At 39.4% G+C, this 20,866-nt stretch overlaps 1 long non-coding RNA gene and 1 other non-coding gene across 2 annotated transcripts in view; both read left to right on the top strand.

Annotated features, from left to right (window-relative positions):
* Nucleotides 1-20,866, top strand: part of LOC125160546 (uncharacterized) — a 170,391-nt gene that overhangs the window by 108,951 nt on the left and 40,574 nt on the right. The gene's annotated exons all lie outside the window — the stretch shown is intronic.
* Nucleotides 3,854-3,962, top strand: LOC125161349 (U6 spliceosomal RNA). The gene has a single exon (XR_007150564.1). It is a non-coding gene; the product is annotated as a U6 spliceosomal RNA (small nuclear RNA).

Here is a 20,866-nt window from a genome sequence, read left to right as displayed (position 1 = left end):
CTTAAAAACAAAATTTTAAACATGGAGAGACTGAAGAGGACTGACTTGTATCCTTACATTGAAAGGAATAATCAGAAAACCAGAGTCTTGAAAATATGATTACCAAAGTTAATTTTGACATTCCACCAAAATCTAAAAAATAGAAGCAGCCAAGGACTGAATTAGTAATCTGGAAGATAAGTTGAAAAAAGAAATCTTCTAAAACTTAGATATGTGATGTAAAAATAGGGAAAAAGTTCGAGAAGGAGGCTGAGAAAAGATCTTAGCAGTGTACCCTCTATATCCTCCAACTGGAATCTCAGAAGGATGAAAAGAACACAGAGGACATAATCAAAACAGAGAAATGATTTGGGTCTTCAGATTGAAAGGGTCCATCTAGATACATACTGGTGAAATTTCTGTCCTACAAGGATAAGAAGAATATCCTTCAAGTTCTCAGAGCAAACACAAGCTTGCCTATGAAGGGACTCAAGTCGAACTGGATCAAGTTCCCATTAGCAACACTGGATTTTGAAAGACCATGCAGTGGGGAGTTCTACATTCTGGGGGAAATATTTGAACATTCAAATATATTTGAAAATACATCCCAGCTAGATTAAGCATACATATTTTCAGATGCAGGCAGGGACTCAGAAAGATGGTCTTCGAAATACTTTTTCTAGAAGAGTTACTCACAACTGTACTAGAGCCAAACAGAAGCAGAACCCAAGAAAGAGGAAAAGATAGGATCCAAGAGACCAATCTAGAAGGACAATGATGAGAGAAATCCTAGGACGGTGACAGTTGTTTCACACGCGTAGACCGTGGGGAGTCCAAATCGGAAGGGGAAGTCAGAGGGCTCCATGGAAACAGTCTTCAGGAAGAAAGGGTAACGCTGCACAGATCTTGTGTTTAGGATCTAGAAGTGTCACTATAGCTGGCTATCAATAACATGGTGGTGTAAAGTCTCTTTTTTCCAACAAGAAAAAGAATGGCCACTGAATAGTTTGGGAAATAGAATAAAACGCTCTACAAGAAAGTCCTGGTCTAAATATGAAGCAAATTAGATTTTGAGCAGTTGGTGTGAAAGAAATAGTGATGGGCTCTGAATTAAATATGTTTGAATTTGTAATGAGTACTGGGCACAAACATTTCTCTGTGTTGAATGTGTTGTTTTTTATTCTTGAAAGTGGTTTGCCATTTTTATAGTGTATTATTCTTTACGGATCAGATTTTCCCTAATAGTTCTTTTGAAGAATCACCCAGAGGGCAAACTTAGATATAAAATTTTGTTCTCATTTTCTCTTTTGGTTTCTCCCTCAAAAAATAAAGGAATACGATTTTGTTGTTTTTAACATAGCAAAGGTGACTTTGGATTTTGACTGGACAGTCCTCTAAACCTCGAAATTGGGGAGCAAACTGGGGTGCCTGTGTGGCTCAGTTGGTTGAGCGTCTGACTTTGGCTCAGGTCATGATCTCATGGTTCATGGGTTTAAGCCCCACATCGGGCTCTGTGCTGACAGCTCAGAGCCTGGAGCCTGCTTCAGGTTCTGTGTCTCCCTCTCTCTCTCTGCCCCTCCCCTGCTTGTGCTCTTTCTGTCTCTCAAAAATAAATACACTTAAAAAAAAATAAAAAATAAATTTGGGAACAAACTTATGGTCATTAAGAAGCATAAACTTTAAATAATATTCACTGATGGCTGCCTGCGTGGCCCAGTCAGTTAAGTGTCCAACTCTTGGTTTCAGCTCAGGTCATGATCTCTCATGGTTTTGTGAGTTCAAGACCTGCATTGGGCTCTGTGCTGACAGTGTGGAGCCTGCTTGGGATTTTCTCTCTGTCCCCCTCTGTCTGCCACTCCCCTGCTTTCACTGTCTCGGTCTCTCTCAAAATAAATAAATAAGCTTAAAAAAATTTAAATAATATCCACTGACCCTAATATCTAAGCCTCCTAATTTTGAACTTACTTGAAGAGTTCCTTAGTAACTAACAGGTCTTGTTTGAAGAACTATATACATAAAATTCAGCTCCTTTAGTTTCACTTCACCTTTTTTCCCTGCTAAAGTAAGTAAAATTAAATGGAATAAGTTTTTTTTTTATTTTTTAATTTTTAAATTTTATTTATTCTTTAAATATATGATATTTATTGTCAGATTGGTTTCCATACAGCACCCAGTGCTCATCCCAACAGGTGCCCTCCTCAATACCCATCACCCACCCTCCCCTCCCTCCCGCCCCCCATCAGCCCTCAGTTTGTTCTCAGTTTTTCAGAGTCTCTTATGCTTTGGCTCTCTCCCACTCTAACCTCTTTTTTTTTTTTCCTTCCTCTCCCCCATGGGTTCCTGTTAAGTTTCTCAGGATCCACATAAGAGTGAAACCATATGGTATCTGTCTTTCTCTGTATGGCTTATTTCACTTAGCATCACACTCTCCAGTTCCATCCACGTTGCTACAAAGGGCCATATTTCATTCTTTCTCATTGCCACGTAGTACTCCATTGTGTATATAAACCACAATTTCTTTACCTAAATGGAATAAGTTTTAAAGAAATATATACAACAGTTATCTCTGTATTGTGGGATTGGAAGGATTCGAATATATGTATGATTTTCCTACCAAGAATATGTTTTGCTGTTACAATAACAACACCCCAAAATATTTAACAAGAAAAATGATTTATACTGAAACTGCCTTAGCAGGAAGTCCTTCTTCATGCCCCACATGACCCTAATCATTACTGTCACTCTTGCAAGCGCACCTTTTTACCGATGGCAGGTATAACTTTGCACATTGATTTCCCCTGCCTGTAAGGTTTTCGGTTTCTCAAGGACCAGGCCTGGATATCTACACCATTTCCATTCTCCTGATGGGCTCAGCCCGGCCTCAAGCTGCCCCCACCGGGTCCGAGAGAGATGCTTGGCTTGCACCCTAGGCTGTCTCCCATTGACCCTGTGAGGGTGAGGGAGAAGGGTGGGCAACAGATTCAGGCTCACGCAAGCATGGTAATGGAAGCCACACTGCAACAGCTTCAAGCTCTTTGCACACATCGTTAGGCTTTCAAAATCACATAGAGTATAAATTAGAAGACTGAATGCTTACTTATGTATCGAATCAGCACAATAAGCAAATAATCAAATGGCAGGAGCAGGCCAAACTCAGAGCCTCTTCCCACAAGTAGCATTTGTGGGGACAAAGCATGTTTTGGAGAAGCAGAGCAGCTCAGGTGTTTGTAGGGATTTGGGGAAGGGTCACCGCCGAGTGAGAGGGCAGTGAACACAGGAAACTCTCAAATGCCGGTGTTCTCATGGAAAAGCCTTTCATGGAAAACAGAAATTCACACTGAATTGATCTCCTCCCCTTAAAGCACCGACACTTCTCCCTGCCATGCTTTCTTGCAGGTGGTGAAAACCTCCAGAGGAGAGAGAGTAGGAGGAAGGAAAGGAGAAAATGGAGGTAGGGCCTGGGAGCTTGAGATGAGGAGGACGAAGTTCCGAGACGCAGGCAGTACTTGGCACGGACAGTGAGTCATGCAGGGCAGAGCAGATCAGAGTTGCTAACTTGCTGTTTGAAGGGCTAAGAAACTTCACAGTGATTCCATTTTAAATTAGGCTGTTTGTGAGTCTCCTGTTTCCTTGCTCAATCCCCTTCCTCCCTGGGGATTGGTTGGGGCAGAGGATAAAGATAGGATCCAAGCCAGGCCCTTTTATGTTTATTTCTCCTTCCTCTTTCTCATGACTTTGAACAGGCACATCTATTGCTAGGATGCTCCGGTTCATTACTAAGCAGCAGGCAACAGGTCACAGAAGGAAGGAAGGAAAGAAAACGGGGAGAGAGGCCAAGAATGAGAAAACCAGTGACTTAAACACTTGGCCCCCTGTGCTCACTTGGCCAGCACATGGACTAAAATTGGCACAATGCAGAGAAGATTAGCATGTCCCCTGGTGCAAGGACAACACACAAACTCATGGAGATTCTCATATTTTTTCAGAGATGATGAACAAGTTTTGGAGGTAGATAGTGGTGGATGGTTATACAGCAACCTGAATGCACTTAATGTTACTAAACTGGACACTTAAAAATAGCTAAATGGTAAATCTTATGTTATATATGACCACAATTTATAAAAAGCAAACGCCCTAACAGTTGAGTAAAGAGATGGCATACGGACAAGTCAAGTAAAAGTCATGCAATTATGTTAATAAGTTATAAAAAAAAAGTAATCTAAGAACACAAATGCAAGCCCTCAGTCATTGTGCATGCCACAGTATCAGCATGGAGTAGTGGCTCTATAGAGTTGGCTCTCACCTGGCTCAAAGTCTAATGCTGCCACTTAATAGTTGTATGACCTTGGACCAGACATCTAACATCCTTGAGTCTGTTTCTTATTTGGAAAATTGAAATGACATTGGATTCACAGACATATTGAGAGAGTTAAGATATTATAGGCAAGGCATTTCTTATTTGGAAAATTGAAATGACATTGGATTCACAGACATATTGAGAGAGTTAAGATATTATAGACAAGGCATTTAGCATAGTAAGTGGCTCCTACTCATCATTCACTAAATGTGTTTCCTTTCCCTTTCTGCACGTGGAAGGTTGCAAAGGCAATGTGTTGTGGGACACAGAAACTAACTTGAAAGATGGTAAGGATAAAATTTAAAAATGAAAAAATATGGAAATAGTATTTAAGCAGTGGTTCTTGAGAGAGGCAGGCCAGGTGTAGCAAGGATCCTCTAAATTGCTGAAAAAAGAGCTAAGACTTGTTATTAGAGTTATTAGCTGTTGTAACCAAGTAGCCCCCCCCCCCCCCGCCCTCCAATACAGCAGCTTAAACAAGATGGAAGCTTATTTGTGTCTATTTCATAATCCAGAGGTAAACTGTCTAAGGCTGGCAGAACAGCTATGTCATTCTCAATGCACAGGATTTCCATCGTTGGATCCAAAGTGGTTGCTTTAGATCCTGACATCTTCCAGGTAATGGGAAGTGCAGAAAGGGCCAGTGGCCACATCTACCCTTTGTTTTAAGGGCATGACATAGAAATGGCACACTTCATTTTTCCACCCACACCCCAATGACCAAATCCTTTCTATAAAGAATGCTGGGGTCAGTAAACTCCAGTGGGAGTCCTGTTAAAGAGGAGGAGTTTGGATGTTGCTCTAGACTTAGCCACCTCAACCACACGGCTCATTATATTTTCTCTAGTTTGCAACCACAGGACAGGCTTTCAAAACAACAAAGCTAACACATTCCCCAAAATGGAAGCATAATTTCTTGGTTATTAATTTATTCAGTAAATATTTATAGACTACTTGCTATATGCTTGGTACTATTCAAAACATCATAAATACAGCAGACTGCAAAACAGATGAAGTTCCTGATTTCATTAAGCTAAATTCAGGGGCACCTGGCTGGCTCTGTTGGTAGAGCATGTGACTCTTAATCTCAGGGTCATGCATTGAAGCCTCATGTTAGACATGGAGCCTACTTAAAAAGCAAAACAAAACCAAAAAAAGTCATTAAACTAAATTCAATAGGGGGAGAAGGTAAACAAATACTGGAAAAAAAAATTAGATACCAGTAAGTGCAAAGATGAAAATTAACATAACAAGCAACTAGATGGGGTGGTTAGGGATGCCCTCGCTGGGGAAATGATGTATAAGCTGAGCCACTTGAAGAACAGGAAACAGAATATGCCAGGAATGGGAAACTGCAGGTGCAAAGGTCCTGATGGTGGAAAGAATCTGGGAGGGTTTGTGGTACAGAAGGACCCTTGTGGCTGGATTTAGCAGGAGTGGGAGAGAGGAGGACATAAGATTAGAAAGGAAGGCAGGAGCAGTTTGTTCTTTGGCATTTCCCAGCACTGAGGACAGTTGTGCACAGGCTAGGTACCCAACGAGTGTTTGATAAATGAATAAGCTAACAGAGAAAGATCTGAGGCTGTTGACAGCTACCCTCTAATTCATAGCTTGCCTCTGCTTTACTTCAGCAAAGAGTAGGATTGGCCTTTGTTCATCCTACACACATCTCTCAGCTCCTATCTCTCAGAATCTTATCTTTGTAGTTGATCCCAGAGTCTTTGGTAGCCTAATGTCCTCTCATAAAAAATGGAGTTAGGGAAGGAATCTGGGAAGGGGACTGGTATCTGAGTAAAACATGGTATCTCCTCCTTGGTTTTCTCTGCTCTTTGCTAAATAGCTCAAGTTCTCTTTTAATTGTTCTCCATGTAGTTTTCCAGATCTGGAACCAGCCTGATAACCTGATGCTCAGAAGTGTCAAGTTTGGAGAGGCAGTATAATTAGTGGAGTGCTATTAAGGCTTTTACCTTTGCGCCAGACTTCCTGGATTTGCATCCCAATTTGGCCTGTTTATGTGGGTACCCTGAGTAAAGTACTAAATCTCTCTGGCCATCAGTTTACTTATCTATTAAATGGGAGTTAATAGTGATTTCTGACCACAATACCAAGAGCTCTGAAATTTTTGAAAATATGAAGTATAGTTAACAACAGTATATTAGTTTCAGGTGTACAACATAGTGACTCAACGTTATGAAATGCTCACCACATGTAGTTACCATCAGTCACCATACAAATTTTTACAGTGTTATTGACTGTATTTCTTATGCTGTAATTTTCATCCCCATGACTTATTTTATAACTGGAAATTTGTACCTCTTAATTCCTTTCGCCTATTTTGCCCATTAACCCACTCTGCTCCCCACTGGCAAGCATCAGTTTGTTCTGTTTTTTTTTTGTTTTTTTTTTTATGAGTCTATTTCTAGCTTGTTAGTTCATTTGTTTTGTTTCTTAGATCCCACAAATTAGTAAAATCATATGGTATTTGTCTTTTCCTGTCTGACTTATTTCACTTAGTATTATACTCTCTATGTCCATACATGTTGTTGCAAATGGCCAGATTTCGTTCTTTTAAATGCTGAGTAATATTCCATTGTGTATATGTACCACATCTTTTTTATCCATTCATCTATCAGTGGACGCTTGGGTTACCTCCATATCTTGGCTCTTGTAAATAATGCTGCAATAAAAATAGGAAACATACACCTGTTTGAGTTAGTGTTTTCATTTTCTTTGGGTAGCTCACTGTGGGTAGCAAGGAAATTTTCACAATATTTATTCTTTCAATCCATAAGCATGGTGTGTCTTTCTATTTGTTTTTGTCATCTTCAGTCTCTTTAATCAGTGTCTTACAATTTTCGTAGTACTGGTGTGTTACCTCCTTGGTTAAATTTATTCTGAGGTATATTATTTTTGATGCATTATAAATGGGATTGTTTTCTAAATATCTCTTTCTGCTACTTTGCTGTAAGTGTATAAAAACATAGTAGATTTCTGTACATTAATTTCATTTCTTGCAACTTTATGAAATTCATTTATTCTAATAGATTTTTTTTGGTGGGGTCTTTAGGGTTTTCTATGTAAAATATTATGTCATTTGCAAATAGTGATGGTTTCCTTCTTCCTTATCAATTTGGATGCCTTTTGTTTCTTTTTCTTATCTGATTGATATGGCTAGGACTTCCAGTACTATGTTAAATAAAGGTGGCAAGAGTGGACATTCTTGTTTTGTTCCTGATCTTAAAGAAAAAGCTTTCAGCCTCTCACCATTGAATATAATATTAGTTGTGGACTTGTCATAGATAACTTTTATTATGTTAACATATATTTTTTCAACTCTGTTGAGTTTTTACATGGATATTGAATTTTGTCAAATGCCTTTTCTGCATCTATTGAGATGATCATGATTTTTATCCTTCATTTCGTTAATGTAATGTACCATGTTGATTGATTTGTGGATGATTCAGGTTGAACCATTCTTGCATCCTTGGGATAAATCCCACTTGATGGTGGTGAATGATCGTTCTTTCTTTTTTTTAAGTTTATTTTTTGAGAAAGAGAGTGGGGGAGGAGCAGAGAGAGAGGGAGAGAGAGAGAATCCAAAGCAGGCTCCACGCTGACAACTTGGAGGCCGATGTGGGGTTCCATCCCATGAACCGTGAGGTCATGACCTGAGCCGAAATCAAGAGCCAGACACTCAACTGACTGAGCCACCCAGGTGTTCTAAATGATTCTTTTAATGTACTGTTGAATTTGGTTTTCTAATATTTCATTGAAGGTTTTTGTGTCTATGCTCATCAGGGATATTGGCCTCTAATTTTTTAAAATTTTTTTGTAGTGTCTTTGTCTGGTTTTGTTATCAGAATAGTGCTGGCCTCGTGGAATATATTTAGAATCTTTCCTTTCTCTTCTATTTTTTGTAATAGTTTGAGAAGAATAGGTATTAACTCTTATTTAAATGTTTAGTTGATTTTACCTGTAAAGTAATCTGGTCCTGGACTTTGTGTATTGAGAATTTTTTGATTACTGATTCAACTTGTTACTAGTGATAGGTCTCTTCAGATTTTCTATTTCTTCCTGATTCAGTCTTAGAAGATTGTATATTTCTAGGAATATCTATGTCTTCTAGGTTGTCTGATTTGTTGGCATATAATTTTTTCTAGCAATCTCTTCTAATCCTTTGTATTTTTGTGGTGTAGGTTGTAACTTCTCTTTCATTCCAATTTTGAGTTTTCTATTTTTTTTTCTTTATGAACGTGACTAAAGGTTTATCATTGTTGTTTATTATTTCAAAGAACCAGCTCTTGGTTTCATTGGTCTTTTCTACTTTTCATTGGTCTCTTTATTAGTCTCTTATTTAGACTTTATTTCATTTATTTATGTTCTGATCTTTGTTATTTCCTTTGTTCTAACTTTGGCCTTTATTCTTCTTTTTCTAGTTTTTTAGGTGTAAGGTAATGTAGTTTATTCTGTATTTTTTGGTTAGCCTGTATTGCTATTAACTTTCTTCTGAGAACTGTTTTTGCTGCCTCCCAAATATTTTGAACTGTTGTATTTCTGTTTTCATTTGTTTCCAGTTATTTTTTTTAAATTTCCTCTTTGATGTCTTCATTGACCCATTGGTTGTTTAGTATCATGTTTAGCCTCCATGTGTTTTTATATTTTTTCCATTTTTTTTCTTGTAGTTGATTTCTAGTTTCATACTGATGCAGTCAGAAAGATGCTTGATATGGTTTTAGTCGTCTTAAAGTTTTTGAGAGTTATTTTGTGGCCTAACATATGATCTATCTTGAAAAGAATGTGTATTCTGTTTTTGGATGGAGTGTTTGTGTGTGTGTGTGTGTGTGTGTGTGTGTGTGTGTGTACACACACATACATATATATACATACACATACATACGTATATACATGTTAAAATATACATGTGTATATATACACACACACATATATATGTTAAAACTATCTCGTCTATTGTGCTGTCAGAGCCACCGCTTCCTTGTTGATTTTCTTTCTGGATGATCTATCTGTTGATATAGGTGGAGTGTTAAAGTACCCTACTATTATTGTATTGGTATCAAATTTTCCCTTTGTGTCTGTTAATATTTGCTTTATGTAATTAGATGCTCCAACGTTGGGTGCATAGATATTTACAATTGCCATATCCTTTATTAGATTGATCCCTTGATCATTATGTAGTGCCCTTCTTTGTCTCTTGCTGCAGTCTTTAAAGTCTATTTTGTCTGATATAAGTATTACTATCCTGGTGTGTGTGTGTGTGTGTGTGTGTGTGTGTGTGCACTTCCATTTGTATGGTATATGTTTTTTGTCCCTTCACTTCCAATCTACATATATCTTTAGGTCTGAAGTAAGTCTCTTGTAGGCAGTGTACAGATGGGTCTTGTTTTTGGTTGTTGTTGTTTTAATCTATTCAGTCGCCTACATCTTTTGGAGCATTTAGGCTATTTACATTTAAAGTAATTATTCATAGGTATTATTGTCATTTTGTTAATTGTTTTCTAGTTGTTTTTTGTGGTTCTTTTCTGTTTATTTCTTCTTATCTTGCTTCCTTATGGTTTTATAGCTTTCTTTAGTGTTATGCTTGGAGTCCTTTCTCTTTATATTTTGTGTATTTGTTACAGGTTTCTGGTTTGTGGTTACCATGAGGTTCATAGTTAACATCCTAAATATATAGCAGTTTAAACTTAATGGTTAGTTAAATTCAAACAAATTCTAGAATCACTACATTTTTACTCTTCTCCCTACATGTTTTATGTATATGATGTCATATTTTACATCTGTTTCTTTTATGAATCCCTTAACTCATTTTCTTTTCCTATGTGGAAAGTTTCACAGTATGGTACTATAAACATATTTTCTCTTCCTTATGGTCTTAATAACATTTTCTTTTCTATAGCTTTCCTTATTGTAAGAATACAGTATATATATGTACGACATACAAAATGTGTGTTATTTGATTGTTTATGTTATTGGTAAGGTTTCTGATTCATAGTAGGCTATTAGTAGTTAAATTTTGGGGAGTAAAAAGTTATATGTATAGGATGTCAGTGCCCCTAATCTCTTCATTAAGAGTCAACTGTAATTGATTTTACTATTTTGGTCTTTTAACCTTCATACTAGTTTTATAAATGATTGATCTACTACTTTTGCTCTATGTTTGCCTTTGCCAATGCAGTTTTATTTCATTTCATAATTTTCTTCTAGTTATGGCCTTTTCTTTTCCACTTAAAGAAGTCCCTTTGATATTTGTTGTAAGGCTGTGTAGTGGTGAAGAATTCCTTTAACTTTTGTTTGGGAAACTATCTCTCCTTCGGTTCTGAATGATAACCTTGCCAGGTGGAGAGAGTATTCTTGGCTTTGAGATTTTTCCTTTTAGCACTTTGAATATGTCATGCCACTCTCTCTGTTTTATAAAGTTTCTACTGAAAAATCAGCCGATAGTCTTATGGAGTTTTCCTTGTATATAACTAGTTGCTTTTGATGCTTTTTAAGATTCTCTCTTTATCTTTAATTTTTGCCATTTTAATCATTTTGTGTCTTATTGTAGACCTCTTGGAGTTCATCATGTTTGGGGTTCTCTATACTTCTTGGACCTGAATGTCTATTTCCTTCCTCAGGTTAGGGAAGTTTTCAGCTATTATTTCTTCAAACACATTTTTTACCCTTTTCTCTTCTCCTTTAAGACCCTATGATGTAAATGTTAGACTCTTGATGTCCCAGAGTTCCCCTTCATATATCTCTTTTTTTTTTTTTACTGGTGTTCAGTTTGAGTGCTTTCTGTTACCCTATCTTCCAGATTACTGATCTGTTCTTCTAGATCCTCTAATCTGCTATTGATTATCTATAGCATATTTTTAATTTCAGTTGTTTTTCAGCTCTGATTAGTTTTTTTCATATATTCTATCTCTTTGTTGAAGTTCTCACTGAGTTCTTCCACTCTTCTCTCAAGTCTGGTGAGTATCTTTAAGATTTTGAACTCTTTCTCAGGTTGATTATTTATCTCTATTCTGTTCTTTTTCTGAAGTTTTGTCTTGTTCTTTCATTTGGAGCATAATCCTCTGTCTCCTCATTTTGTTTGATTTTCTGTTTTACTGAATTAATAAGCAAAACATCCACCTTTCCCAGTCTTGAAGGAGTGGACTTGTGTAGGAACATCCCTTGTACAGACTGCATGCGCCTGTTAGCTTCAGCTGGCTGGCTGGCGCTGGAGCAGGTGCAGGCCAGGAGTCCCAGGACACTCTGCGCTAGGGCCAGCCTGTTGGGATGGCTCGAGCTGAAATGGGCACAGGCCAGGTGTTCCCAGGGTGCTGTGCACTGGGGCTGCCCTGGTGGGTTATCTGGAGTGGGAATAGGCCAGGGCTTTTCATACAGGTGGCACCATGGTAGGATGGCTGAGGCTAGAGTGAGTGTGTGTGTGGGGGTCACGGTGGGGGATTGCTGGAGCTGGTGTGGGCTAGCGGCTGGCCTCACTGAAGTGGCAGACCAGCTAGAGCACCCAGACCCTGCTCCTGTCTGTGCTATCAAAGTGGAGGGGAAATGTAAACAGTGGTGATTGCTGGTACCTCTGACCCCAGAGAGACTTCCAGCAGTTACCTCACCATTTAGCCCATGCTCTAGGATTAGTAAATGGGTTTCCTTCACATGTGTGCCAGTTGCCCTTTAAACAGCTGGGTTTTGTTGTTGTTTTGTTTTATTTTTGTTTTTGTTTTGCCGTACCCCAGGGCAGTCAAATCTGCACGTGGGCCCCTCAGTGCTATCCACCCCCTGCAGTTTGTAGCTTCAAGAGTAGGGTCCCGGCTCTGTCTCTGCTGTTCCCTATGTGATCCCTCTGTTCTTTGGTATGCAGAAGCTGTTCAGTCAATCCTCAGTTTCTTTAGGCGGTACTGCTCTATATATAGGTATAGATTCTATATGTAGGAGGTGACTTTGGGTTTTTTCTACTCCACCATCTTGGACTCTTCTCCCTGAAACTAAGGTTTTTACTAAATCACTTGAGGACAGAATCTTGCTTGAAGTTGATGTGAACCTATTTGGCAGGAAAACTTGATATAAAACTATTTGTTTAACCCAGTTAAAAAAATATTTGTGCATTTTGCTACAGAAATATTAACATGTTTGGTTAGGGAACAGCCCCAGACCCTGTTGGGGGCAGTGTGTAATTTATGATGTATGGGTCATACTTTTTAAAGTTTTTAAAATTCCGAGTTCCAAAAACATTGGTCCTCAGAAATTTCAGATAAGGGATTGTGACCTATTACCCTTCTGAACACATGGCAGCTAGTGGTGCCTGGGTGGCTCAGTGGGTTAAGCATCCAACCTCAGGTCATGATCTCATGGTTCGTGGGTTCGAGCCCCATGTCAGGCTCTGTGCTCAGAGCCTGGAGCCTGCTTCAGATTCGGTGTCTTCCTCTCTCTGTGCTCCTCCCCCACTCATGCTCTGTGTCTCTCAAAATTGAATAAATGTTAAAAAAAAAAAAACCAACATGGCAGCTAGAATGAATGCAGGACTTTGGTTGGGGTCAGTGTACCAGTTCAAAGTAAAATAGTGGTGATCAGAGTGTCCGGATGTCATCAAGTCATCCTAGAAACTCAAATTTTAGCCTCGTGAGCAAGGTGATAAAATGTGGCTTGAAAGACACAGGTAAATTTGCACAGCTTCCTGGTAGGTGCTTTTGGGGGAGTCCCATGGTGTTCTGCTCTTGGCCATTGCCCAACCAGTGGTTTCATAGATGATTTCTGGTAAATGAGGACTTTTGGTAGTAAGGAACAGAAGTCTACATGAGCTAGCCCAAGCCAGAGCATTCTCAAGAAACTCAAGGTAAAGGGGCAGCTGGCTCTTAGGGATGTTATGGAACCAGGAGTTAAAGCCCTGTGGAGATTTAAGGATTCTCTCACTCTCTTTTTTCCCTGCTTCTCTGTAAGTCTAGTTTATCCATATGTCTGGCTGAAGAGAATTTTTCTCTACTTTCCAATCCACTTGGCAGAAAATGACCATTGCCAACAGGTCCTGTGTTGTATCTCCTCCATTTGCAAGCACAGCCTGATTGAGGCTTAATGTATCAGTTCGAATTCCAAATTCCTCAGGAGGGGACATCATCTGGTCCAATAGGCTAAGGGGGTGTTGTGATTCACAGGGACAGGGGTACTTTGTCTACACATGGCTCTTCCCTCAGTGACTTTGTAGATGAAGAGGGGAAGGACAACTCCTGGTAAAGTGTGTCAAGGTTGGAAAATGGAAGGGTTGGACAGACCCCATCCCCTTCAAAAAAAAAATGGGTTTATATATGTATTGTCCTAGTAAACTTGGGCTACTATAATAAATACTATAGCCTGGGTGGCTTAAGCACCAAATATTTTTTTCTCACAGTTCTGGAAGCTGAAAGTGTAAGAGCAGGATGGCAGCATGGTTGGGTTCTGCTATAAGTCTGTTTCCTGGTTTGTTAGCCTACTTCTCACTGTGTCTTCACAAGACAGATCTTTTTTACTCTTAAAAGTGTATTAATCAGGGGCGCCTGGGTGGCTCAGTCGGTTGAGCGTCCGACTTTGGCTCAGGTCATGATCTCACAGTCTGTGAGTTCGACCCCACATTGGGCTCTGTGCTGATGGCTCAGAGCCTGGAACCTGCTTCAGATTCTGTGTCTCCCTCTCTCTCTGCCCCTTCCCTGCTCATGTTCTGTCTCTCTCTGTCTCAAAAATAAATGAAAACATTAAGAAAAAAAATTTTTTAAAAAGTGTATTAATCTTAAAAAGGGTATTAATCTCATCATGAGAGCCCCACTGTCATGACCTCATCTAACCCTAATGACCTCCCGAAAGCCCTTCTTCAAATACCATCATATCACACAGTGGATTGGACTTCAACATAATGAATTTTGGGGTGTACAAACATTCAGTCCATAGCATGTGTATATATGTAATATTTAAGTATCTACTTAAAAGTCATGGCAAGGATAGTTATTTACTTTTGGATCCATATCCTCCTTGAAGCCTAGAAATGTACAAAGTGACTGGGCAGGTAAGTCAGGCTATAAGCAGAGAAAACTCTGATTCTATACTTTGAAAGAAAACAGGCCACACATTCACCTTCACTGCCATGTCTGTCTGCACCAAGCTGAAAATGGCCGTTTAGAAAAAGGCAAGGTGAGAAGCTAATCATTTCAGCAAATTCTATCTAGTTATTGTTGGGGTAGGAGTAGTGTGCAAGTAGGCATAAGAAGGAAGATAGGCCAGCAGCCCCAAACCCTACCTAGTTTCCGTCCACAGTCCTGTGTCTGTCTGAGCATCTGAACCAAGGACTTCCGTGGTGCCCTTTTGTACAGGTGATCCAAGATCCTTCCTTGCCCATCAATTCCATGGAGCTCTAGGCCACTTTATTTTTTTCCCAATATATGCAGTTTATTATCAACTTGGTTTCCATACAACACCCAGTGCTCATCTCAAAAGGTGCCCTCCTCAATACCCATCACCCACCCTCCCCACCCTCCCACCCCCCATCAACCCTCAGTTTGTTCTCAATTTTTAAGAGTCTCTTATGCTTTGGCTGTCTCCCACTCTAACCTTTTTTTTTTTCCTTCCCCTCCCCCATGGGTTTCTGTTAAGTTTCTCAGGATCCACGTAAGAGTGAACACATATGGTATCTGTCTTTCTCTGTGTGGCTTATTTCACTTAGCATAACACTCTCCAGTTTCTAGGCCACTTTAAATGCAGCTCTGCCTCATTCCTCCTCCTGAGAGACCAAACCCAGAGAAACTGTCTCAGGAGACATTAAGAGAAAGAGTCCCTTTCCTTTGCTCCTTCAGTCTGAATTGGTAGACAAAGCCATGCCTTATTCACCAGAGTTTTACTTAATTGTTGTCCCTTTAAATGTGCCATTATTGGGCACTCAGCATGTTTACTGGGTGGGACAGAAATCAAGGGTCTGCTCGAGGCAGCCCCCTTTATGAAGTTATTTTCCTCTTGTGCTTTTTGAGAACTTTTGGAGAGGAAACCAACCCACATGCCTTCTGACTTGGGAGGACCAGCCACTTCAAAAGTCCAAGCCTCTACTCTCCTTTGATCTATAAGGCTGGGGATAAATTGCTCAGTGCTGTCTTTTCTTATAGATGTGGAGGAGGTGAAGAACATGCCTCCTTCCTTGAACATTTACCTGGGGATCAGAAAGTTTATTCTCAGTTGAATTCTGTGAGATCCTAGAAAATATATGTTGTAGTCACTGTCCCCCTGCCCCCCCCCCCCCCCACACACACCCCTGGGCATTTGAGCTAGTGTGAAATCCTTTCCTTTCCAGCCCTCTCAGTTCCCTGGTCTGACCATCTGGGCAAGATTACAGAGGAAGGTGGGGAAGGACCAGCAGTATAATATGTCTGCAGACAGCAGGTGCATCTAGTCCTCCTAGCAGTGGCCTTCCTGATGCAGCTCTTGGTCATATTCCCTAGGGAATAAGATGACACCCCCACCCCTCCACCAACTGCCACGCTGCTGAGATAATGAACACCAGTCTCTGGTATCACACTTAAGATGAGCGCACTCAGCGTACAGTTATTCGAGAGCCGTGTTTGCAGTTTGGGAACAATCAAGTCTTGGTGGGAAGAGCTGTGGCCTGGAACTTAGGTTGCCTGGGTTAGGACACCTAGTTATGGTTTTGGTTTTTCCACTGTGAGGACTTGGGCAACCTGCTCACTCTTCCTGACTTCTGATGTTCTTGTCTGTAAAATGAGAGTTGTACTCAATGACCTCTGTGACTATTTCCTGCTCTGATTTGACTTTGAGCTTCATAATTGTAGAGCACTTCAGAACTTTACTTAGAAAGTGTGTGTCTGGAAAAGGTGAAACTCAGAATAGCCAGTTATATTGTCCATTTTCTAGGGCTACTTTAACAAAATACCACCCACCGGCTCTGGCTTAAACAGAAATTTGCAGTCTTAGAGTTCTAGAGGCTAGAAGTCCAAGATCAAGCTGAGTGCAGGTTTGGTTCCTCCTGGAAATAGGCCAGCTTTGAAGGAAAATCTGTTCCCTGACTCTCTCCTAGCTTCTGGTGGTTGACTAGCAATCTTTGGGGTTTCTTGGCTTGTAGATATATCACCCCGGTCTCTGCCTTCATCACTACATAGCATTTTCCCTCTGTGCCTATTTGTCTCTGTGTCTAAATTACCCTTTTTATTTTTTATTTTTTATTTTTTTTAAATTTTTTTTCAACGTTTATTTATTTTGGGGACAGAGAGAGACAGAGCATGAACGGGGGAAGGGCAGAGAGAGAGGGAGACACAGAATCGGAAACAGGCTCCCGGCTCTGAGCCATCAGCCCAGAGCCCGACGCGGGGCTCGAACTCACGGACCGCGAGATCGTGACCTGGCTGAAGTCGGACGCTTAACCGACTGCGCCACCCAGGCGCCCCTAAATTACCCTTTTTAATAAAGACACAGTCTGTTTGGATTAGGACCAACCCTAATGATCTTACTTTAACTTGGTTACCTCTGTAAAGACCTTATTTCCAAAGAAGGTCACATTTTGAGGTAATGGGAGTTAGGGTTTCAACATACCTTTTTTGGAGGACACAATTCAAACAGCACATAACACCAGTTGTAATGCTTGGTTAAATATATCTGCTTGGAAGAGGTAAAGAAATGGACTAAAAACAGGTTTTTGAATTTTTTTCAATTAGGTGATCCCTTTCTCTTATTTTTGCCAGATACTTGGGGCTGAGTTTGTTAGGTGTTATCAGGTTTAAGATGTGGTGTCCCTTCAAAGAGTTTTCAGGAAAACTTCCTCTTTTTCTTTTCTCTACCTACTTGTTCCCTGCATTCTTTTGTGTCTTCAGTTCCAATTGTGTTAATCCTTACTCAATTCCCCTCCATTCTTCCTACCTGCATCTTAGAAAATAAAGAAAAATCTATTCTTTATTCTCTAGATCATTGTCCAGAGTGAAAAAGCAGCCATCATTGTCACTGAATCATTACTTCCACTTTTCACAGGCTCTTTCCTTTCTCCCCACTTTTCCAGGGGCTCAGAAATTTTGGGATTAGAAAGGACCAGAGATGTTTTCTGAGTCCACACATGGCTTGTGTCTCCTTGGATGGCCTGCATTTTTAGACCATCTCTAACATGATTATCTCTCTATATCTGAGGCATATGATTGATGACTGTAAGCATTAGATGTATCTTTGTTTGATCAAGTTAAAGTCCATTTCCCCATTCTATCACCAGTGAGCTCTCTAGTGCATGACAGAGCAAAGCCATTTCATCTTCCATGGGAAGCCCAAGGAAGCTACACAGCTTTGGACTCCTGTTAACACTTGAGAGGCTGATGTCTCTGGTTCCAGTAGTTATTGAATCTGTCAACTTCAAGGACTGCAACTAATTAGTTGAGATAACTTGGGCAGGTGATAGAACCTCTTTTAACATCAAAATCCACATCCTTGAACTGGGTTATAACAAGATTTGAACTTCAAGGGCTTGCTTTTTCCATTTGTAGCTTAGTTTTAATGAATCTCAGTCTGTACGTCTATAGAAAGACCATAGTACTTGATTTCTGCCATAGGATTGCTTGGAAATCAAATATGATGATGTTTGTCAGACTGATTTGAGGCCTATTAATGCTGCTACCATTATTGAGGGCTTTATGGGAGGTCCTCATTCTAGATTGGATGAAGACAGGAGGTGAGTAAAAAACTTGGTACAGGTCACCCTGAGCTTCTAGGAAGTGGTTGGGGACAGAATGTGTGGGAAAGCCAGGAGTGTTATTCAGAGTTATTTTCCAATTAGTGACCCAAGTTCTGATTTTTGGCTGGCTTCTGGAGCTGTCTGGGAAATGGCCAAGTTCATTTGCAAGGTCAAATCAGGGAGAAGTGCATTTATTGTTTTGGAAGAACTTAAGCAAAATACAGGAGGGATAGGCATCCTTTTGATCCCCTCCCTCATCCAAATCAAGAACTAGCTTCTTTTGATTTCAGAAACTTAAAAAGCATGGAAAAGAATTATCTTGTAAAGGATCACAGGACAAGAAAATGACAGACATTTGTTTCTTCCTGGCCTTCCCTCTTTCTCATATATCTCTTCTGGCATTAACCAGGACAGAACTCTGTAGGGACAGGTTACGGCGCAGTTATCAATGGAACTGGAATGGGTTCTTCCTCACAGATGTGGTCGAGAGGCTCCCACTGGACAGCACTCATGGTCCCCGGGTCCTTTTCAGAGAACCACTGGGCATTCTGTTTCATCCTTGGCGCCTGCAAGGTGAGTTGTAGCTGTTCTGGGCCTCTTGTTGCCTTGCTCTAGTATCTAAGAGAGCATTTAGTGGTCCTTTCAGCCCCCCTAAGGATAAGAGACAAGGGAGGTTGTTTTCAGGAGCCCGAGGGCTTCCATCTGCCATGCTTACACATGAGTGATTTTAATAACCAGAGGATCACATCAGGAGCAAATTGGAGTCAGTCTTAAATTATTTATCAGGGTCAGCTTTTTGTTTACTCTCTTATTCAAGATAAAGAGACTATTGCTCTGATAGTATTATTAAACAACTTAATGAATTTTCAGTGTTCGTTCTGTGCCTTTCTGGTATCCTAATCATTGTTAGTTTTTGTTTGGGATCTGACCTTGGTATAAGAGATCTATAAAATTTACCCAGATCCTTGTTACTGCTAAGTGTAATCAACTGAAAAATTGCTATGTTGCATTGGTGAAATCATCTGGTGGTGGTATGAGTGTATATTTAGCAATGACAGAAATAAAGACTTTGAAACTTTATCATTAAAAGAAACCTTTGTTGCTTAAAAAAAGCAAAATATAAAATACACATAATTTTTAAAAAGTTAAAGTGTCTGTATTAGAGCTTTTCTGTTTATCAGAGTTACCATTGTAGGTCCCTGGTGTGGTCTTTCAAAATCTGGTTTTTGTAAAAAGTCTACTGGTGGCTCTGATAGGCTCCATTCTACAAAATAGTCATTTATATTTTTAAATTTAAACCCTGCCAGCACAAGTGCATCAAAATGTGATATCAGTTGTTATCAGTAACCCAATTATTTTTAATTTTATTTATAAACATAAGCTGCACTTATTTAGTGCATACTTTAAAAAAGTTTACACTAATTTACAAAATCTGAGCTACGGTATTCTCCTGTTCACAAAGTAATTTTTCATACATCCTTTGTTAAGCTTTTGTTTCTTTCATTAGTCTTTAATCCTCTTATAGCTAAAAAGAAAGAAAAACAGACTCAGGCAGTAATTTGAGAAAAATCCCTTAAATGGCCATGCACACATATTTTCATGTATACATCTGTGTTAGTCTGGTTTTTTTGAGTCACCATATCAGAATCCACCTCAAATGAGCTCAAGCAGAAAAGTGAATTTATTGGAATAAAATTGTAAAGTGAATTTAACTGCGAAGTCCAGGGATACAGTTACCTCTACTTGATTCAGAAGTTTCATCCATCACTCCAGCTTTCTTCATAATCTGAGCCTCCTTTCCTCTCACTGTAAATACGCTTCCTCAGTGTGACTAACAGCAGTGGCCACCAGCCACCTGAGACTTACAAACCCATAGCTAAAGCACTCTAATAGAAAGACCTTTCTCTTAATATCTGCATACAAACTCCAGGGAAAGACTCCATTCATTGTCTCCTGCTTGAGTCACATCTCACTGCTGTGATGGTGCCCAGGGATTGACAGCATCACGTAGAACACGTGGAATGGGGAGGAATCTCTAGACAAAAGGCACAGTTGCTTATAGGACAGGATTGGTAAGCTTTTATGTAAAGGGCCAGGTGGTAACTGTATTAGGCTTTATGGGCTGCATACAATCTCTGCTATGTATTATTTTTCTTCTCCTACTAAGCTTTCTTAGTACCATGCTGAGGAAAAAGTACTGGAATGAATAAAAATTGAGCAGAAAAGGACAATAGGGGAAAAGGAAACGGAATGGAGAAAAATGGGCAAGGGTATATAGAAACATATTTTGGAAAGTATTAAGGCCATATTGTCACAAAACGACAAAATAGAAGGGCCTCTAGAGATGTGAAGCTAGAAAAAGTATTATTGGCTATCCATCCTTTGCAAAAGTAAAAGGAAAATTCATTTCACTTAATTATGAGTAACAGGAAAAGACCACGGTCAAAGTCCATCCAAAATCCTTCTAAGAAAAAATATAATAAGGAGCACAATAACATTCCTTCAGACAGTGAAAGCACATAAAAAGGACATGCTCACAAAAGAGATGAAAACTCTAATCTAGTATTTAAAACAAGCTAAAATAAGAAAGTGATAAAAGTATGAAAGGACAATATGAATTAAAGGTAGAGACTTAAAAAGCCAATAGGAATTCCTGATTATAGAGGTGACAGAGCTACTTCAGACAAGAATTAGAAATTAAAAAAAAATATTTTAGAAATGAAGAATAAACTATATTGAATTTAAGATCATAAAACACATACCTTTTAAAAAATATTAAAAGGAAATTTTTTAAAATAAAAAATGGAGATAGGATCTGAAGAAAATAGTAGAACATATCTAAAGATGAAACACCT

Source organism: Prionailurus viverrinus, chromosome A2, assembly GCF_022837055.1.
Source record: "Prionailurus viverrinus isolate Anna chromosome A2, UM_Priviv_1.0, whole genome shotgun sequence".
NCBI classification, from domain to species: domain Eukaryota; kingdom Metazoa; phylum Chordata; class Mammalia; order Carnivora; family Felidae; genus Prionailurus; species Prionailurus viverrinus.
Note: the sequence above shows the minus strand (reverse complement) of the source record. Positions and strands in the feature narration are given on the sequence as shown.